At 47.3% G+C, this 15,864-nt stretch overlaps 1 protein-coding gene across 1 annotated transcript in view; it reads left to right on the top strand.

The window, feature by feature from the left end:
- Positions 1–216: 216 nt before the first annotated feature.
- Positions 217–15,864, top strand: part of LOC148659615 (uncharacterized) — a 41,263-nt gene continuing 25,615 nt past the window's right edge. Inside the window, exon 1 of the mRNA XM_088633846.1 lies at positions 217–320. The gene's annotated coding sequence lies outside the window, so the exon portion shown is untranslated. The remainder of the gene's footprint in view (positions 321–15,864) is intronic.

The raw sequence follows: 15,864 nt of genomic DNA, 5'->3' as shown, positions 1-15,864 counted from the left end.
TCTTTCTAGTCTTTTCTTTATTTTATTTCCCAATGAAGTTTGGTAATGGGCCAGTGAAAGCTCCGCTTTCCTTCATATGATGCCCAAAAGTTTGTTGGCAGCGGCGAGTTTTTTCCTTCACGGACAGAAACTTGGGCTCCGTGTCAGTCTTGTGTTCTGTCCTGCCGTTTGGACATTTCGTGTGGACGATTCTCTGTCCACAGAGGGACTGTCATGAGAGGTAGTTTTAACACACTCCCTTGTGCGCTGGTTAGTGTGGTAATTGTGAGACGCTCCCTAGAGCAAGCGGGTTAGAAGATGGCGACAGACCTGCTGTTCTAGTAAGAAGTGAAGTTAAACTCATTCCTGCTGTTGTGTTCAGCTGTGTTTAATATATATAAACTAACCTGAAACACGAGAGACTGCACTGCTTCGGCAGTTTGTGTATTCAACATCATTATCTGAGGGATTCTTTTTGAAACTTTGGCATGTACAGAAAAATAAATATATTTCATTTCGCTTATTTTAGTTCCTCTGTATTGGAACAAAACGCGCTACAATTCGTTACTTGTTCAACTTTTGTTTTAATCCTAGCCGTGTCCAGACTCTCAGAACAACCTGAGAAACGTCCAGTTCAGGACTCTCAGTACCGCCCTCTCCGACCGCATCTGAAATATTTCACTTTGTTCGCTTCGTGACGCAGCGCTGTACCGCGGGAAAACACTGTTGACAAAATGAGAATCGAACTTAGAGTTGTTACATATTTTCTTAGAAATACATTTTATTATGCACATAAATTAAACCGCTTGACTAAAATTTCTCTATGACTACAATGTGGTAAAAACAATGTTGGTGGTGTTTCATCACCACCATTAACATCTGTGGTGATGAAATGTCTGGAGAAGCTGGTGTTGTCACACATCAACTCCTCCATCACGGAGTCCCTGGACCCCTTGCAGTTCGCCTACCAGAACAACACATCAGTGGATGATGCTGTCTCCCTGGCTCTGCATACAGCCTTGGAACACCTGGACACTAAGAACTCGTATGTGAGAATGCTGTTTGTGGACTACAGTTCAGCATTCAATTCCATCATACCCAGTCAACTGGTGACAAAGCTCAGGGGATTAGGTCTGTGCACCTCTGTCTGCAACTGGCTGCTGGACTTTCTTATCGAGAGACCACAGGTGGTGCGGATAGGCAATAAAACATCAACACCACTCACCCTGAGCACTGGAACCCCACAAGGCTGCTGTCTGAGTCCAAGGTTGTACTCCCTATTTACTCACGACTGCACAGCAAGACACAGCAACAACCGCATCATTAAGTTTGCTGATGACACCACTATAATAGGACTGATCAGTGATGATGACGAGTCCACTTACAGGGATGAAGTCGTACAGCTGCTTAGGTGGTGTCATAGCAATAACCTGGACTTGGACGTAAAGAAAACGAAAGAGCTAATAGTGGACTTTCGGAGACACAGGCCACACACTCACAGCCCACTCAGTATTGATGGAACGGAAGTGGAAACAGTCGCCAGCTTTAGGTTTTTGGGAATTCACACCTCTAAAGATCTAACCTGGACTGTGAACACTGACTCTATCATGAAGAAGGCTCAGCAGCGCCTCTATTTCTTGAGGTGCCTCAAGCGATGGGGGATGCCAGTACATGTGTTGGTGAACTTCTACCGCTGCACCATCGAGAGCGTCCTCACCAACGGGATCACCGTGTGATATGGCAACACCTCTTCGCGAGAAAGAAAGGCACTGCAGAGAATGGTCAATATGGCCCAGAAGATCATCGGCTGCGGTCTCACCGAGATTAAACAGCTCTATGAGGACCGCTGCCGTGGTAGAATTCTGGCCATCACAGAGGACAGTCACCACCCCGGGCATGAGCTCTTCACCCCACTGCCCTCAGGCAAGAGATACAAGAGCATACGGACACTGACCACCAGATTCTTCAATAGCTTCTATCCACAAGCAGTGAGACTGGCGAACACATTTAGCCATCCCCCTCGGGCCACACCTACACCATCACCATCTACCTCATTGTGATTCCTTACCTATCGCACATCTCCAGTCATTGTTTACACGTCTGTATTGTTTACATTCAAACTGTCTACATGTTTACTTGCACATTGTCTGTTGTTTGTTTGTATATTGTCTTGATGCACTGTCTGCACTTTGTTTTGTTTTTTACACTTGTTTTACAATCGAGAGACTTCCTGTCAGTAAGAATTCCATTGGACCAGTACCGGTTACATATGGCAGTAAAGTTCAAGTTCAAGTTCAAGGTTCTGCTGCAGCACCCCTGACCATCACATCACCTCCTTCCTGCCCCCACATTCTCTGATTCTGTCCCTCAGCAAAAAATGCTTTCGCAAGTCCAAGTCTTGTACTGACGTGCGGACGCTTGGCGTTAGTCGGGGGTCGGTCTTTTCACCACTTCTGAGACCGCGTGTTCAGTCACTTACAGCCACAAAACACCACTGCCGGGTCGCGGAGTCCTGACTTTAGAGCTGTCTCCTCTGTAGAAGTTATGTCCAAACGGGTGGGTTTGGGTGGAAGGGGATGTACCTCTGCAAAAACAGCTTTTAGGTGCTCCGAATCTCTTCATTGCTCGCCGTAGCTACTGAGCTATGTAGCTCTCAAGATGTGCCGTATTACCTCAATCGACAAGTCTCCAATTGCATTATTAGTTCTTTCCAAAGGTTTGGCACGTTTTGATCTGGACAGCAGCCAGGTTACTCTGCAGCTCACAACTGGCAGCCCACTGGAGCCCAGCAGGGGGCGCTCTCTCCCAGCTCCCAGCCCACTGGAGCCCAGCAGGGGGAGCCTGGCCAGTACCTGGAGGGGAGACTCCTGGGAGAGGTGTGAGTGGGGCCAGCAGGGGGCGCTCTCTCCCTGCGCTCTGTGCGGGTCCTGATGCCCCAGTATAGTGATGGAGACACTATAGTGTAAAACAGGCGCCGTCCTTCGGATGTGACGTAAAAACGAGGTCCTGACTCTCTGTGGTCATTAAAAATCCCAGGGTGTTTCTCGAAAAGAGTAGGGGTGTCCTGGCAAAATTTCCTATTGGCCCTTACCAATCATGGCCTCCTAATAACCAACCTCTCTGAACTGGCTTCCCTCTGCTCTCCTCCCCACTGAGAGCTGGTGTGTGGTGAGTGTACTGGTGCATCATCCAGGTGGGGCTGCACACTGGTGGTGGTGGAGGGGATCCCCATGACCTGTAAAGAGCTTTGAGTGGAGTGTCCAGAAAAGCGCTATATAAGTGTCAGCAATTACTATTATTATTTTATCTTTTTTCTTCCAAATATAATATGCATGTGGTGCAAAGCTGTGCCAACATCATAAGATCTGATTGGGATTTGTTCTCTGAGCACATTGACGTTGTGGAGTTTGTCTTCTACACCACTTTGGAGGGCTTTGTAAAAGAGTCCTTCACACCAAATCGAGTCAAATGCTTTTTCGAAATCGACAAAGCAGCCAAAATGTTTCCTTTGTGTTTCTGGTGGACGTGTTTGTCTATCAGTGTGTGTAGGGTGTAAATGTGATCAGATGTGCGGTGATCTGGCAAGAAGCCAATCTGACTCTTGCTCAGGACACTGTGTTCAGTAAGGAAGGCCAGTATTCATGTGTTCAGGATACTGCAGAATACCTTCCCCAGGTTACTGTTCACACAGATGCCCCGGTAGTTGTTGGGATGGAGTCTGTCTCCACTCTTACAGATGGGCGTGATCAGTCCTTGGTTCCAGGCCACAGGGAAACATCCAGCTGTCATGATGAGGTTGAGGAGTTTGAGCAGGGCTGGTTTCGTTGTTTTTTTTTAAATGATTCAGTGTTTAAAGAATTTACAGATACAACTAATACTAGAGGAGCAGAGACCAGTACAAGAGGAAAAAGACACAATCAGAAAAAAAACAATTAACCGCCAGAGGTGATGAAGGAAATTATATTAGAAAATTATTTTTTACATAGAACAAACGTTCACTTGCTTTTGCACTTTTCAGATTCCTAGAGAATGAAAATAAATGTTTCAAACTTATTGAAACAGGAGCCGGGGGTCCATCCGAGACAGACGGGTTCCGATCCGGAAGGGGATCCGGGGCAGGGACAGGGACTCGAACCAGGCGCTGCGAGCCCCGGGTCAGGGGTCAGGGTGAAGTCGGGGTGAAGCCGTGCCGTCGGGGCTCTCCTGGAGCTGCTGGCAGGCGGGTCTTCCCAGTGCTGAGCCCGGAACAGCGGGAGGGGCAGGACTGGGGGCAGGGGCCCGTCACCAGGGGACATCGGAGAGGACCGGAGCGCCCCCTAGAGGAGGGGTGGGGATGGTGACACGTCCCAGACTCCTCGACTTCCTCTCGGCTCGTTTCGTCACGCGTGTCCCTCGCTGCTGTTTGAGCGCGTGTGCCGCGTCCTGTTTCACCACACCCCCTGACAACCCTAATCACACCCCTAGCAACCACACCCCCTAATAATCACACCCCTGCAGCTCTGTGCAGATCCAGGAAGTGAAACTCAGAGATCAGTTTCGTTTCACTAGAAACAGCCTCACTGCAGCTCCGTCTCTACTGCTCCTCTCTGTGCAGTTTCTACTTGTCAGACAAATGGCAGAAGGCAGTATTTCAGTTTCTCAGGACCAGTTCAGCTGCTCAGTGTGTCTGGATTTGCTGAAGGATCCAGTGACTCTGCTCTGTGGACACAGTTACTGTAAGGGCTGTATTAAGAACTGCTGGGATCAGGAAGATCAGACTGGGATCTACAGCTGCCCCCAGTGCAGACAGACCTTCACCCCAAGACCTGATCTTCACAGAAACACCATCCTGGCTGAAGTGGTGGAGAAACTGAAGGAGACAGGGCTCAGTGGCCCTCCTCCTGCTCACAGTCCTGCTGGCACTGGAGATGTGCTGTGTGATGTCTGCACTGGGAGAAAGAGGGGAGCTGTGAAATCCTGTCTGGTGTGTCTGGCCTCTTACTGTCAGACTCACCTCCAGCCTCACTATGAATCTCCTGCTTTCAAGAGACACAAGCTGGTTGAGGCCACAGGACAACTGCCTCGTCCTGTTTCACTGTGGCGGAGCTGAGCTGCACGTCTGCGGTTCGTCTGTACTCTCGGCGCGCTGCTGCCCAGACAGGGGGCTGCCATCAGGTGTGCCACCGCAGTGAGACACGCCTCTCTCTACTGTTAGTCATTACCACCCGCCACCCACACCAGAAACACGCGCAGGATCATAACCAGAGAAATAAAGGTTCTCTCTCACTCCATCTATATTAACCCCTCTCTCTCTCTCAGGTCAGTGTTAATGTACTGGAGTGTCCAGTCACTGTGTCTGTCTTAACCCCTCTCTCTCTCAGTGCAGTGTTAATGTACTGGAGTGTCCAGTCAGTGTGTCTGTATGAACCCCTCTCTCTCTCAGTGCAGTGTTCATGTACAGATGCAGCCATTCAAAGTGCGCGGTAAAGACACCGCAGTACAGATACCGCAGGTAAGATGACACGCGGTACCGCGGTACGTGATTGGTTGACCGACAGGGGCACTCGTGGTCCGTTGGTCTGTCGTAGAAAGACTTACTGTACTGTAAACGTCTTTACTGTGCCCGTTGTAGATATTGAATTTTACCACTGAAGGGAAATCTTAGTAGCTGAGCATAAAAAGAATAGGAGCATACTGTAACGCGTGTGAAGGCCATAAACGATATTAATTTTGGAACGTAAACATACAGTATATGGCTGGTCTTGGTACTTTAAAGAAAAAAATACGCACCAGTATTCCATTTCTCCCTAAACATTGTAAGCTTCGAAGTCTTTAACTAACGTGATACCGGAGTCAACAAGCATACTTTTAGAATTTGATTAAAAGGGAATATAATATGGAATCGCGTATCTAAAGAATTTAATAACGGTATGATTATATCCGTGTACTGCGGCAGGGCTGTGTAAGGCTGTTTCGCCTGCCTGATCATGCGAGCTGTCTTGTAGCCTACTGGTCTAGGTGCGTGACTACCAGCTGGCAGGTTGTGTGTTCGAATCCAGCTGGTGCTGGACTTTTCATTTTTATTTATTTATTTTTTAATCGCGTAACATAAACATATTACCGTATGCAAACTGTACTGTATACAGTATGTATATGTATATTTAATGTCTTAACTGTGCCCGTTTAATTGAATTTAAAAAAAATATTTAACACGAACATTAAGCTGTTTACATGTTCCGCCTGAGAACAGTCACCCGTTGCTACCCAACGCAGAATGGTGATTGGCTGACACCATCTGACACCCCTCTGATTGGAGAAAAAAGACGTGCTGGTGTGCTATACCAGGAAGAGGATTTCTTTCAATTCTAAACGTGTATTTTAAAAGTTTAAGAAGTAAAAACCTTACAGCGTACACAGATTTCTAAACTGATCAGGATCGTTATCTTTGTCTCATGCATAATAATGTTCACCGCTCTGTCCAGCAAATTAATAATAAACTTTATTTTATATAGCTTTTTAAACGAATAAGTAATTAGATTGCTCATAAACCTAATCACTTGCTTTTTCTTTTTATTTATGCTCAGATTTCAACTATAGATCGTATTATTAATAACCATAATAACAACCAACCAACAAAAACAACCATATAAACATAATACCAACCAAAAACATAGATAACAACCACAATACAAAATCAAATAATCAAACCATTTTACACTCGCAAAGTCCTCCAATTATCATAATCCCGCCCCTTATGCAAAACCAAACCTTCCTCCCATCCCAGTTTATCCTGTTTATTATAAACAAAATCCACCTCAATTTTCAACATAAAGCATTACACAAAATCAATACCTCAACACTCCATACTCAACAACGATAATTCACAAACAGCCAGAACATGTAACTACACATTCCCAAACATACCTACTTTCCATAGCCCCGCCCCTTATGCAAAACCAACATCCCTCCCCTGTTCTCTCTCTCCCCTGGCGGTTGTAATTGTTTTTATTTTCAAATAAATTTTAGCAAAGTCATGTATTTTAAAAATCTTAAGATTTTTCTATTTATGTCTTTATTTAGTGGTTTCATTAGTGACAAAGGCTAAACTTTCTTGGAAAAATGTCTTTTATGTAAACCATGTTTGCTATTAATTCATTCAGGGCTAAAATATGTTCATTGTCTTCTAATGAAAGAAGGGTTCCTTTCGCCGTAGTCGGGAGCCTAGCCTTTAACTAGTAAGTACTGTATTTACTGGGTTTTTGAGGGGGGGTGTCTTTCGCTGGAAATCTCGCCTCCTACTTTGAAAATACCCGTGAAACCGGTTCAATTCGTCACAGCCAGCACTCCTGCAGAGAGTTGGGTTGTACTTGCAGTGTATACAGTACACGCGTTATGCTCTTCGTTAATGTCTGTGAAGTTTTATTTAATCTCTGAGCCATACTGATTCTTCTGGAAGCACACCAGTATTCCACTTTCTCCCTAAACATTTTTAGGATCAGAGTCTTACATGTGGTTATTTCGAAAACGTTTGTACGTGCTCCTTCTTACCATGTTACTGTTTACCGTTACTGACCATATTAAGTTTAAGTGCCTGTGGGCACTTTTCCTGTCCGTGGGGGGTGGAGAAGGTTAGTCTGTTCTACTCTGAGAATGTAGGGGGGTGGGAAGTGCCCGCGGTCATTTAATTAGTATTAAAATCTTAGTTATCTTTCTAGTTCACAGGTTTGCATGCATAATTTAATTTTGAAAGCCACTGAGACATCAGGTACTACTGTTGTATTTATGAAAAAGAAACAAAACAAAAAACATACTAACAACTGTGCCATCCTACTCCTTAGTTAATACATTTTATTATTCATAAACAGTTAACATTGTTAGCAAAATATTTTGAATTATATTTAACCCTATTTTTTCTTTAGTTTTGTATTTAACTTATTATATGATAGTCAGACTTAATGTATATTAATGTATATTTGAACAATGAAAATATATTTTTACAAGATTTTACATTAAGCACTTAAAATTAATATGGTTAATAATAGTAAACTGTAACATGCTGTAACAAGATCGGTTAAACTTCGAAGAAAATCCTTTCAGAGAAAATGTTTCAGGTGTGAAGAACAAACCTGTTCCCACACACCCTGCCCCCACTACCATTAGAATATACACAAACATTTTAGCGTTTCATTCTGAGCAGAAGACCCTCACACCTGAAGAGTGCTGGCTGTGACGAATTAAACCGGTTTTACAGGTTTCAATCACAGATTGGGACTCAGTAAAGTAACACACAGCGCCACTGGATTTGATAATACTGTACCTAACCAAAATCCGCAATATGGAAACAGAACCTGTGTAATTGTTGATAGATGATGTACTCGTAACATTTTTTCAAGACGAACTACAACATTTAAAAAATGACTTGTATGTACTTGATATCTCTAATCAATCCACGGGTTCCAGCACAAAACGAAACTAAAACGCATACCGTTTGGCGCTTCTTATTAGTTGTTCAAAAGTAATTTGACCGTATGAAATGCATAATATAAACCTAGACACATATACGTGAGCAGTACTTAAGCACTGTAGTATCGGTGTTAAGACATACCTCTCAAATACTGTAAATCAAGTTAAAAATATCTCAAGACCGATTCTGGTCGTAATGAAACCATGTTTCGTGTATGTTTTCTTTTTCATCTTGAAATAACTCATTTCTAAATACCTTTTTCACTGTTAACATCTTGTAGCAACTTTGCGACAAAATATACACTCTGACAGTTCATCCTGCTACCAACATTAAATAAAACAAATCTTAAGATTTCTATATTTATGTCTTTATTTAGTGGTTTCATTCGAAGCTTACAATGTTTAGGGAGAAATGGAATACTGGTGCGTATTTTTTTCTTTAAAGTACCGAGACCAGCCATATACTGTATGTTTATGTTAAGATTTCCCTTCAGTGGTAAAATTAGATATGAATATTCAATACTTAAACGGGCACAGTAAAGACATTAAATATACATATACATATTGTATACAGTACAGTTTGCATACGGTAATATGTTTATGTTACGCGATTAAAAAATAAATAAATAAAACTGGAAGGTCCAGCACCACCATTATGTTTATATGGTTGTTTTTGTTGGTTGGTTGTTATTATGGTTATTAATAATACGATCTATAGTTGAAATCTGAGCATAAATAAAAAGAAAAAGCAAGTGATTAGGTTTATGAGCAATCTAATTACTTATTCGTTTAAAAAGCTATATAAAATAAAGTTTATTATTAATTTGCTGGACAGAGCGGTGAACATTATTATGCATGAGACAAAGATAACGATCCTGATCAGTTTAGAAATCTGTGTACGCTGTAAGGTTTTTACTTCTTAAACTTTTAAAATACACGTTTAGAATTGAAAGAAATCCTCTTCCTGGTATAGCACACCAGCACGTCTTTTTTCTCCAATCAGAGGGGTGTCAGATGGTGTCAGCCAATCACCATTCTGCGTTGGGTAGCAACGGGTGACTGTTCTCAGGCGGAAGATGTAAACAGCTTAATGTTCGTGTTAAATAATTTTTTTAAATTCAATTAAACGGGCACAGTTAAGACATTAAATATACATATACATACTGTATACAGTACAGTTTGCATACGGTAATATGTTTATGTTACGCGATTAAAAAATAAATAAATAAAAATGAAAATGAAAAGTCCAGCACCAGCTGGATTCGAACACACAACCTGCCAGCTGGTAGTCACGCACCTAGACCAGTAGGCTACAAGACAGCTCGCATGATCAGGCAGGCGAAACAGCCTTACACAGCCCTGCCGCAGTACACGGATATAATCATACCGTTATTAAATTCTTTAGATACGCGATTCCATATTATATTCCCTTTTAATCAAATTCTAAAAGTATGCTGGTTGACTCCGGTATCACGTTAGTTAAAGACTTCGAAGCTTACAATGTTTAGGGAGAAATGGAATACCGGTGTGTATTTTTCCTTGTGATATTTTAAGCTCTAGTTGAATGATAGGTGTCGCATTTTAAATCATTTTCGTAGCTAGAAATTATGAAACGCCCTGTTAAAAGCAAGGAAGTTTTTATGCCCCGTTGAAGTAAAACAAAATGCCTGACAAAGTATGGCTTGGACAGATTCCAAGTGCTTGTACAAATGTGCTAAAGAAATTATACTTTGAGTATACAGCTTGTCCAAAGTCATCCATTATCAATACTATTAGTAATATCTTCAGTAAAGGCTTTGATGCATAAATATTTCTGATGAAGGTAGGTTGTGTACTTTTGTCCAACTGAGCAATCTTGCTTTCATAATATATACCAACATTTTAATGACTGATGATTAACATGCTGTAATACACAGTTCAAAATTAAAGGCTCAAATGCTGTACATGAGAGGTTAAGCTCCCCCTGGCGGTTTTACAAGGCGACGCCGGATAGTTAGTCACGTGACACAGGTGACACACGTGATACCGCGTGATACTGCGTGATAGTTTGACACGCCCACCGCGGTATGCCGCGAAATACCTCACCCATTTTGAATGGCTGCATCTGTACTGGAGTGTCCAGTCAGTGTGTCTGTATTAACCCCTCTCTCTCTCAGTGCAGTGTTAATGTACTGCAGTGTCCAGTCAGTGTCTGTATGAACCCCCCTCTCTCTCTGTGTGTTTCTCGCGAGACTGAGGGAGTGAGTGGGCGGAGTTTCGGTGGGTTTGATCATGTGGCGGTGTTTCTTCACTGGTTTTGTGTTTTTCTGTCTTTTTTTTGGGAAAAGCGAGGTTTATTTTCTCATCATGGCTGGTTCTGGAGGCTCTGATCCTCCAGACCTCTCCTTTGAGAAACTAACTCGACGCCATGATGTGAAAATCTCCCCTGCGGAGTTCTGTCCGCTTGAGAGGTGCGTTCTTGCGGTCGGGGAGGTCGTGGGCTGCAGGAACATCAGGTCCGCTTCCCGCATGAGTGGAGGGATAGTCATTTTCCTGCAGTCTACCGATTTGGCAAACACCCTGGTGGAGAAGGGAGTCGTCCTGGACGGCACCTTCACCCCGGTACTGCCTCTCGCGGCCCGGCTCGAAAGATTACCCTGTCCAACGTGCCTCCGTTCTTGAGGAACGAGCTGCTGGAGAGGGAGCTGTCCCGGTACGGACAGGTGGTCTCTCCGATCAGGAGGGCCCCTCTGGGCTGCAGGGCACCGCAGCTGAAGCACGTCGTCTCTTTCCGGAGACAAGTCTACGTCATCCTAAAAAACCCCACGGAAGAGATCAATGTGGCCCTTAAATTTCGGATTGACAGCTGTGACTACGTTGTATTCGTGACTTCGGAATCTATGAAGTGCTTCAGGTGTGGGAGCGAAGGGCATGTGGTGAAGAACTGCCCGGAGGTGGAGGACGAGAAGGGCAGAGAGCCTCAGCCCCAGGGCGCACAGGAGCCCAGCCGACAGCGTCAGGCAGCGGGGAGCGGAGCAGCGCAGGGAGGCAGCGGGGAGACAGAGCCCACGGCCGGGGTGCAGGAGAGGAGATCGCTGGAGGGAGCAGGTGAGCCCGAGCCGGTGGCGTCCCAAGCAGGAGAGCAGACAGTAAAGAGTGGACCACCGCAGCCCTCAGAAGAGCAGGGAGCCCCCCACACCGGAGAACAAGAGACGAGCGCTGGCGGAGAGATGAGCGCTGCTCAGGAGAGTCAGGGAGAGAGAGAGCAGGTAGTGACACCGACAGAAAACGCTTCTCAAGCGCCACCAAAAACTGTTGACACGGTGTGGGGAGGAAATGAATTATCATCTGGAAAAATAGACGATGGTTTTAAGACACCACGGAGAAAGTGCACGAAAAAATCTGTGCAGAGTGCAGTGCAGAAGAAGCGCAGCACAGAGACCTCGGTGGAGCCCGGGGGCCGCGAGTGACTCCGACACCGGAAGAGTGAGGACGTGCTGGAGTGTCCACTCGTAGTCCGGGAGCGACGACGAGGGCGGCTTCACCGACTCCTCTCTCGCCTCGGGCTCCTCGGCCCGGCAGAGCTGCAGAGGAGGCTGCAGTTTCCAGAGCAGCAGGGAGTTCTTGGAGAAGACGAAAGGTAAGAGGGGAACAAAAGCTCTTTGTCCTCTCCGCGACGCGCCATCTGAAAGAGGGGCTCGGGTGCGAATGACTTCAGTGATCAGGAGAGATGGCGTCTGAAGAGCCTATTAGGTAAGATCAGGGCAGGACCGCGGAACGCACCTCAGCACGAATGAGTCCTGTCCCTCACGTCACATCACTATCCGTCTGTGTGCTTCATGTCTGTTCGTGTTTTATGTTTTTTCTTTTTTTCTTTTCCGCAAATATGGGCGACATTAGAATAGGGAGTTTGAACACCGATGGGTGCCGGAGGGCTTTGAAGCGAGCTGCGGTGTTGGAGATTATCAAAGAAAAGAACCTGCAGGTGACTTTCCTGCAGGAGACCCACACCGACAGCTCCAACATCGTCGCCTGGCAGCGGAGTGGCAGGGGGACATCGTGTACAGTCACGGGTCCCCTGTGAGCGCGGGGGTCGCGGCGCTGTTCTCTGTGGGGTTCAAGCCCCTCTCTATCGCCATCCAGGAGGTGGTGAAGGGTCGTCTGCTATATGTGCGAGTAGTTATCGGAAAGAAAACCTTTGTTTTTATTAACGTTTACGCACCCACCGACGGCGGGGAGAGGGTCACCCTCTTCAGGGAGCTTGAGACTGCACTGGCGACCTGCCAGCCTGAAGAGCTGGTCTTCCTGGGGGGGGATTTCAACTGCACAGAGAGCAGCACACTGGACAGGAATCACGCAGAGCCACATGGCCCGTCGGCCAGGGAGCTGCGCAGGATCCTCGTCAAGTCTGACCTCACTGACATCTGGAGGAGATGTCATGGGGACACGAGGCAGTACACCTGGGCCCAGGTCAGGGGGGAATACCCTCTCTCTGGCCAGGCTAGACCGATTCTACTGCCGTAAACATCATTACAGCATCGTCAAGCAGTGCTCCATCTGTCCAGTGGGCCTGTCGGACCACTGTCTCACTGTCTGCACAGTCGCTGTGCCATCAGTGAGGTCCCGCAGTGCCTACTGGCACTTTAATACCCAGCTGCTTGACGATGCTCACTTCTGCGACTGCCTCGTGTTCTTCTGGCAGCAGTGGAGGAGTCAGAAAGCCCACTTTGTCTCCCTGAGGCAGTGGTGGGATATTGGCAAGGTGCAGATTCGCCAGTTCTGCCAGCAGTACACTGGAAGTGTCACGAGAGGTATCCGTGAGTCCATGAAGGCTCTGGAGAGAGACATTCTGGAGCTCCACCAGGCTCTGGAGTGTCGTGCAGACAGGAGGCTAATTGATGACCTCCAAACCCAAAAAGAATCACTCATTGGCCTTCTGGACACAAAAGTACAAGGAGCTCTAATAAATTCTAGGGTTCAGAGTGCATCACAGGTAGACGCCCCGACTCGCTATTTCTTCGGCCTAGAGAAGAAACCGGGCCAGAGCCAGCAGATCCACTGCCTGCGCTCGGAGACAGGGCAGGAGCTGCACGAGGCCGGGCAGATCCAGGAGAGGACCGTGCAGTTCTATAAAGCGCTCTTCTCCAGCGAGGCTAGTGAGGACTCGGTCCGCACACGCAGGTTCCTTGAAGACCTTCCACAGGTCCCCGAAGAGGAAAGGGCAGGGCTGGAGAGGCCTCTCTCCCTGGAGGAGCTCTCCACCGCACTCAGTGGCTTGAGCAATGGCAAGACCCCTGGTCTCGATGGCCTGCCAGCCGAATTCTATCGTGCCTTCTGGGCTGTGCTGGGTCCTGACCTGCTCGATGTATATTTGGAAAGTCTGGAGCAGGGGGATCTGCCACTGAGTTGCAGGAGAGCTGTTGTCACCCTGCTGCCCAAGAAAGGGGACCTGTGTGACATTAAGAACTGGAGACCTGTTGCCCTGCTGTGTGTGGATTATAAAATCCTGTCCAAGGCTCTGGCCAACAGGCTGAAGGTGGTGCTGGGGTCTGTGGTGCACTCCGACCAATCGTACTGCGTGCCCGGAAGGTCAATCTTTGATAACATATTTCTGATTCGAGATGTTTTGGCCACCTCCAGACTATTGGGTTTAGACACTGGTCTCATTTCGTTAGACCAGGAAAAGGCCTTCGATAGGGTTGAACATCAATATTTGTGGAGGACCATGAGGTCCTTCGGGTTCAGCCCTGTCTTTGTTGCCATGATTCAGGTGCTGTACAGTGACATCTTCAGTGTGCTAAAGGTCAACGGAGGGCTGAGTGCTCCGTTTCCAGTGCGGAGGGGAGGCGACAGGGCTGTGCACTCTCAGGAATGCTCTACTCCCTTGCCATCGAGCCTCTGCTACATCAGCTGCGCCGGGTCATCAGGGGCCTGTCCATCCCAGGCTGCCCCGACTCCACTGTCAAGATCTCGGCGTACGCTGATGACATCATGGTCGTGGTCGGAGGAGAACAGGATGTCAGGGCGCTACAGACAACTTTAAGTGATTTCCAGCGGCTATCATCAGCCAAAGTAAACTGGGCCAAGAGTAGCGCCCTACTCCTGGGGGAGTAGAGCGAGATGGGTCCCCCAGTCTTGCCAGAGAGGCTCAGCTGGATCAGAGGGGGACTCAAATACCTGGGGGTGCACCTGGGGGATGAGGCCAGCGTGAAAAAGAACTGGGAGGGGCTTCCTGAAAAAGTGAAAGGTCGTCTGGACCGCTGGCGCTGGCTGCTCCCCCAGATCTCCTACAGAGGCCGGGTTCTGATTGTCAACACCCTGGTGGCTTCGATGTTGTGGCATCGCTTGGTGTGTCTGGAGCCACCAGCCGGACTGGTCGAGGAGCTGCAGGCCACGCTCCTCGACTTCTTCTGGGACGGACTGCACTGGCTGCGGAGGGGCGTCCTCTATCTGCCCAGAGAGGACGGAGGGCAAGGACTCATCGACATCTGGAGCCGGGTGGACACCTTTCGCTTGCAGACAGTGCAGAAGCTGCTGATCAGCCCGGCCTCGCTGTCCTGGAGGGAGCTGACCTTCACCCTGCTGCGTCGAGCAGGACACCTCGGGCTCGACTGTGTGCTCTTCCTGATGGACACCAGCAGGGTTGACCTGTCTCCACTGCTGCCTTTCCAGCGCAGTCTCCTGGAGGCCTGGCAGCATCTGCGCGTGCAGAGAGAAGAGGAGTGGCCCAGTCTATACTGGACACTCAGAGAACCATTAATACACAATCCACGAATGGACATAGAACCGGACCGCTCCTTGGACTTTACCAGCAGACTGGTCCGCGCCAACGTCACACAGCTTCACCACCTGCTGGACGTGGATCAGGGCTGCTGGCGCAGCGTGGAGTGGGCGTGTGACGCGCTGGGACTACACTCGCGGCGGTGTGTAGACATGTTTCTCAGTCAGCTTCGCTCTGCTCTGCCTCTCGAGGAGATGCTGCTGATCCAGGGTCTGTTTGAGGACCATCGCCTTCCAACCACACAGCCTCCTTTCCATGGTCTGCTAGTGTCTCCTCCGCTCAGTCCTGGACCGACGGGATCTCTCCTTGAGCTCTTTCACACTGTATTATTATTATTATTGAGAGACAGACTCACTGTCTGTTCCTCAGGCTGGGACAGGAGATCACACACTGTATTATTATTATTATTATTGAGAGACAGTCTCACTGTCTGTTCCTCAGGCTGGGACAGGAGATCACACACTGTATTATTATTATTGAGAGACAGGCTCACTGTCTGTTCCTCAGGCTGGGACAGGAGATCACACACTGTATTATTATTATTGAGAGACGGGCTCACTGTCTGTTCCTCAGGCTGGGACAGGAGATCACACACTGTATTATTATTATTGAGAGACAGGCTCACTGTCTGTTCCTCAGGCTGGGACATGAGGTCACACACTGTATTATAATTATTGAGAGAC

This window comes from Lepisosteus platostomus, chromosome 6, assembly GCF_059453375.1.
Source record: "Lepisosteus platostomus isolate fLepPlt1 chromosome 6, fLepPlt1.hap1, whole genome shotgun sequence".
NCBI classification, from domain to species: domain Eukaryota; kingdom Metazoa; phylum Chordata; class Actinopteri; order Semionotiformes; family Lepisosteidae; genus Lepisosteus; species Lepisosteus platostomus.
The sequence above is the reverse complement of the archived record's forward strand: the minus strand, read 5'-3'. Positions and strand labels throughout refer to the sequence as shown.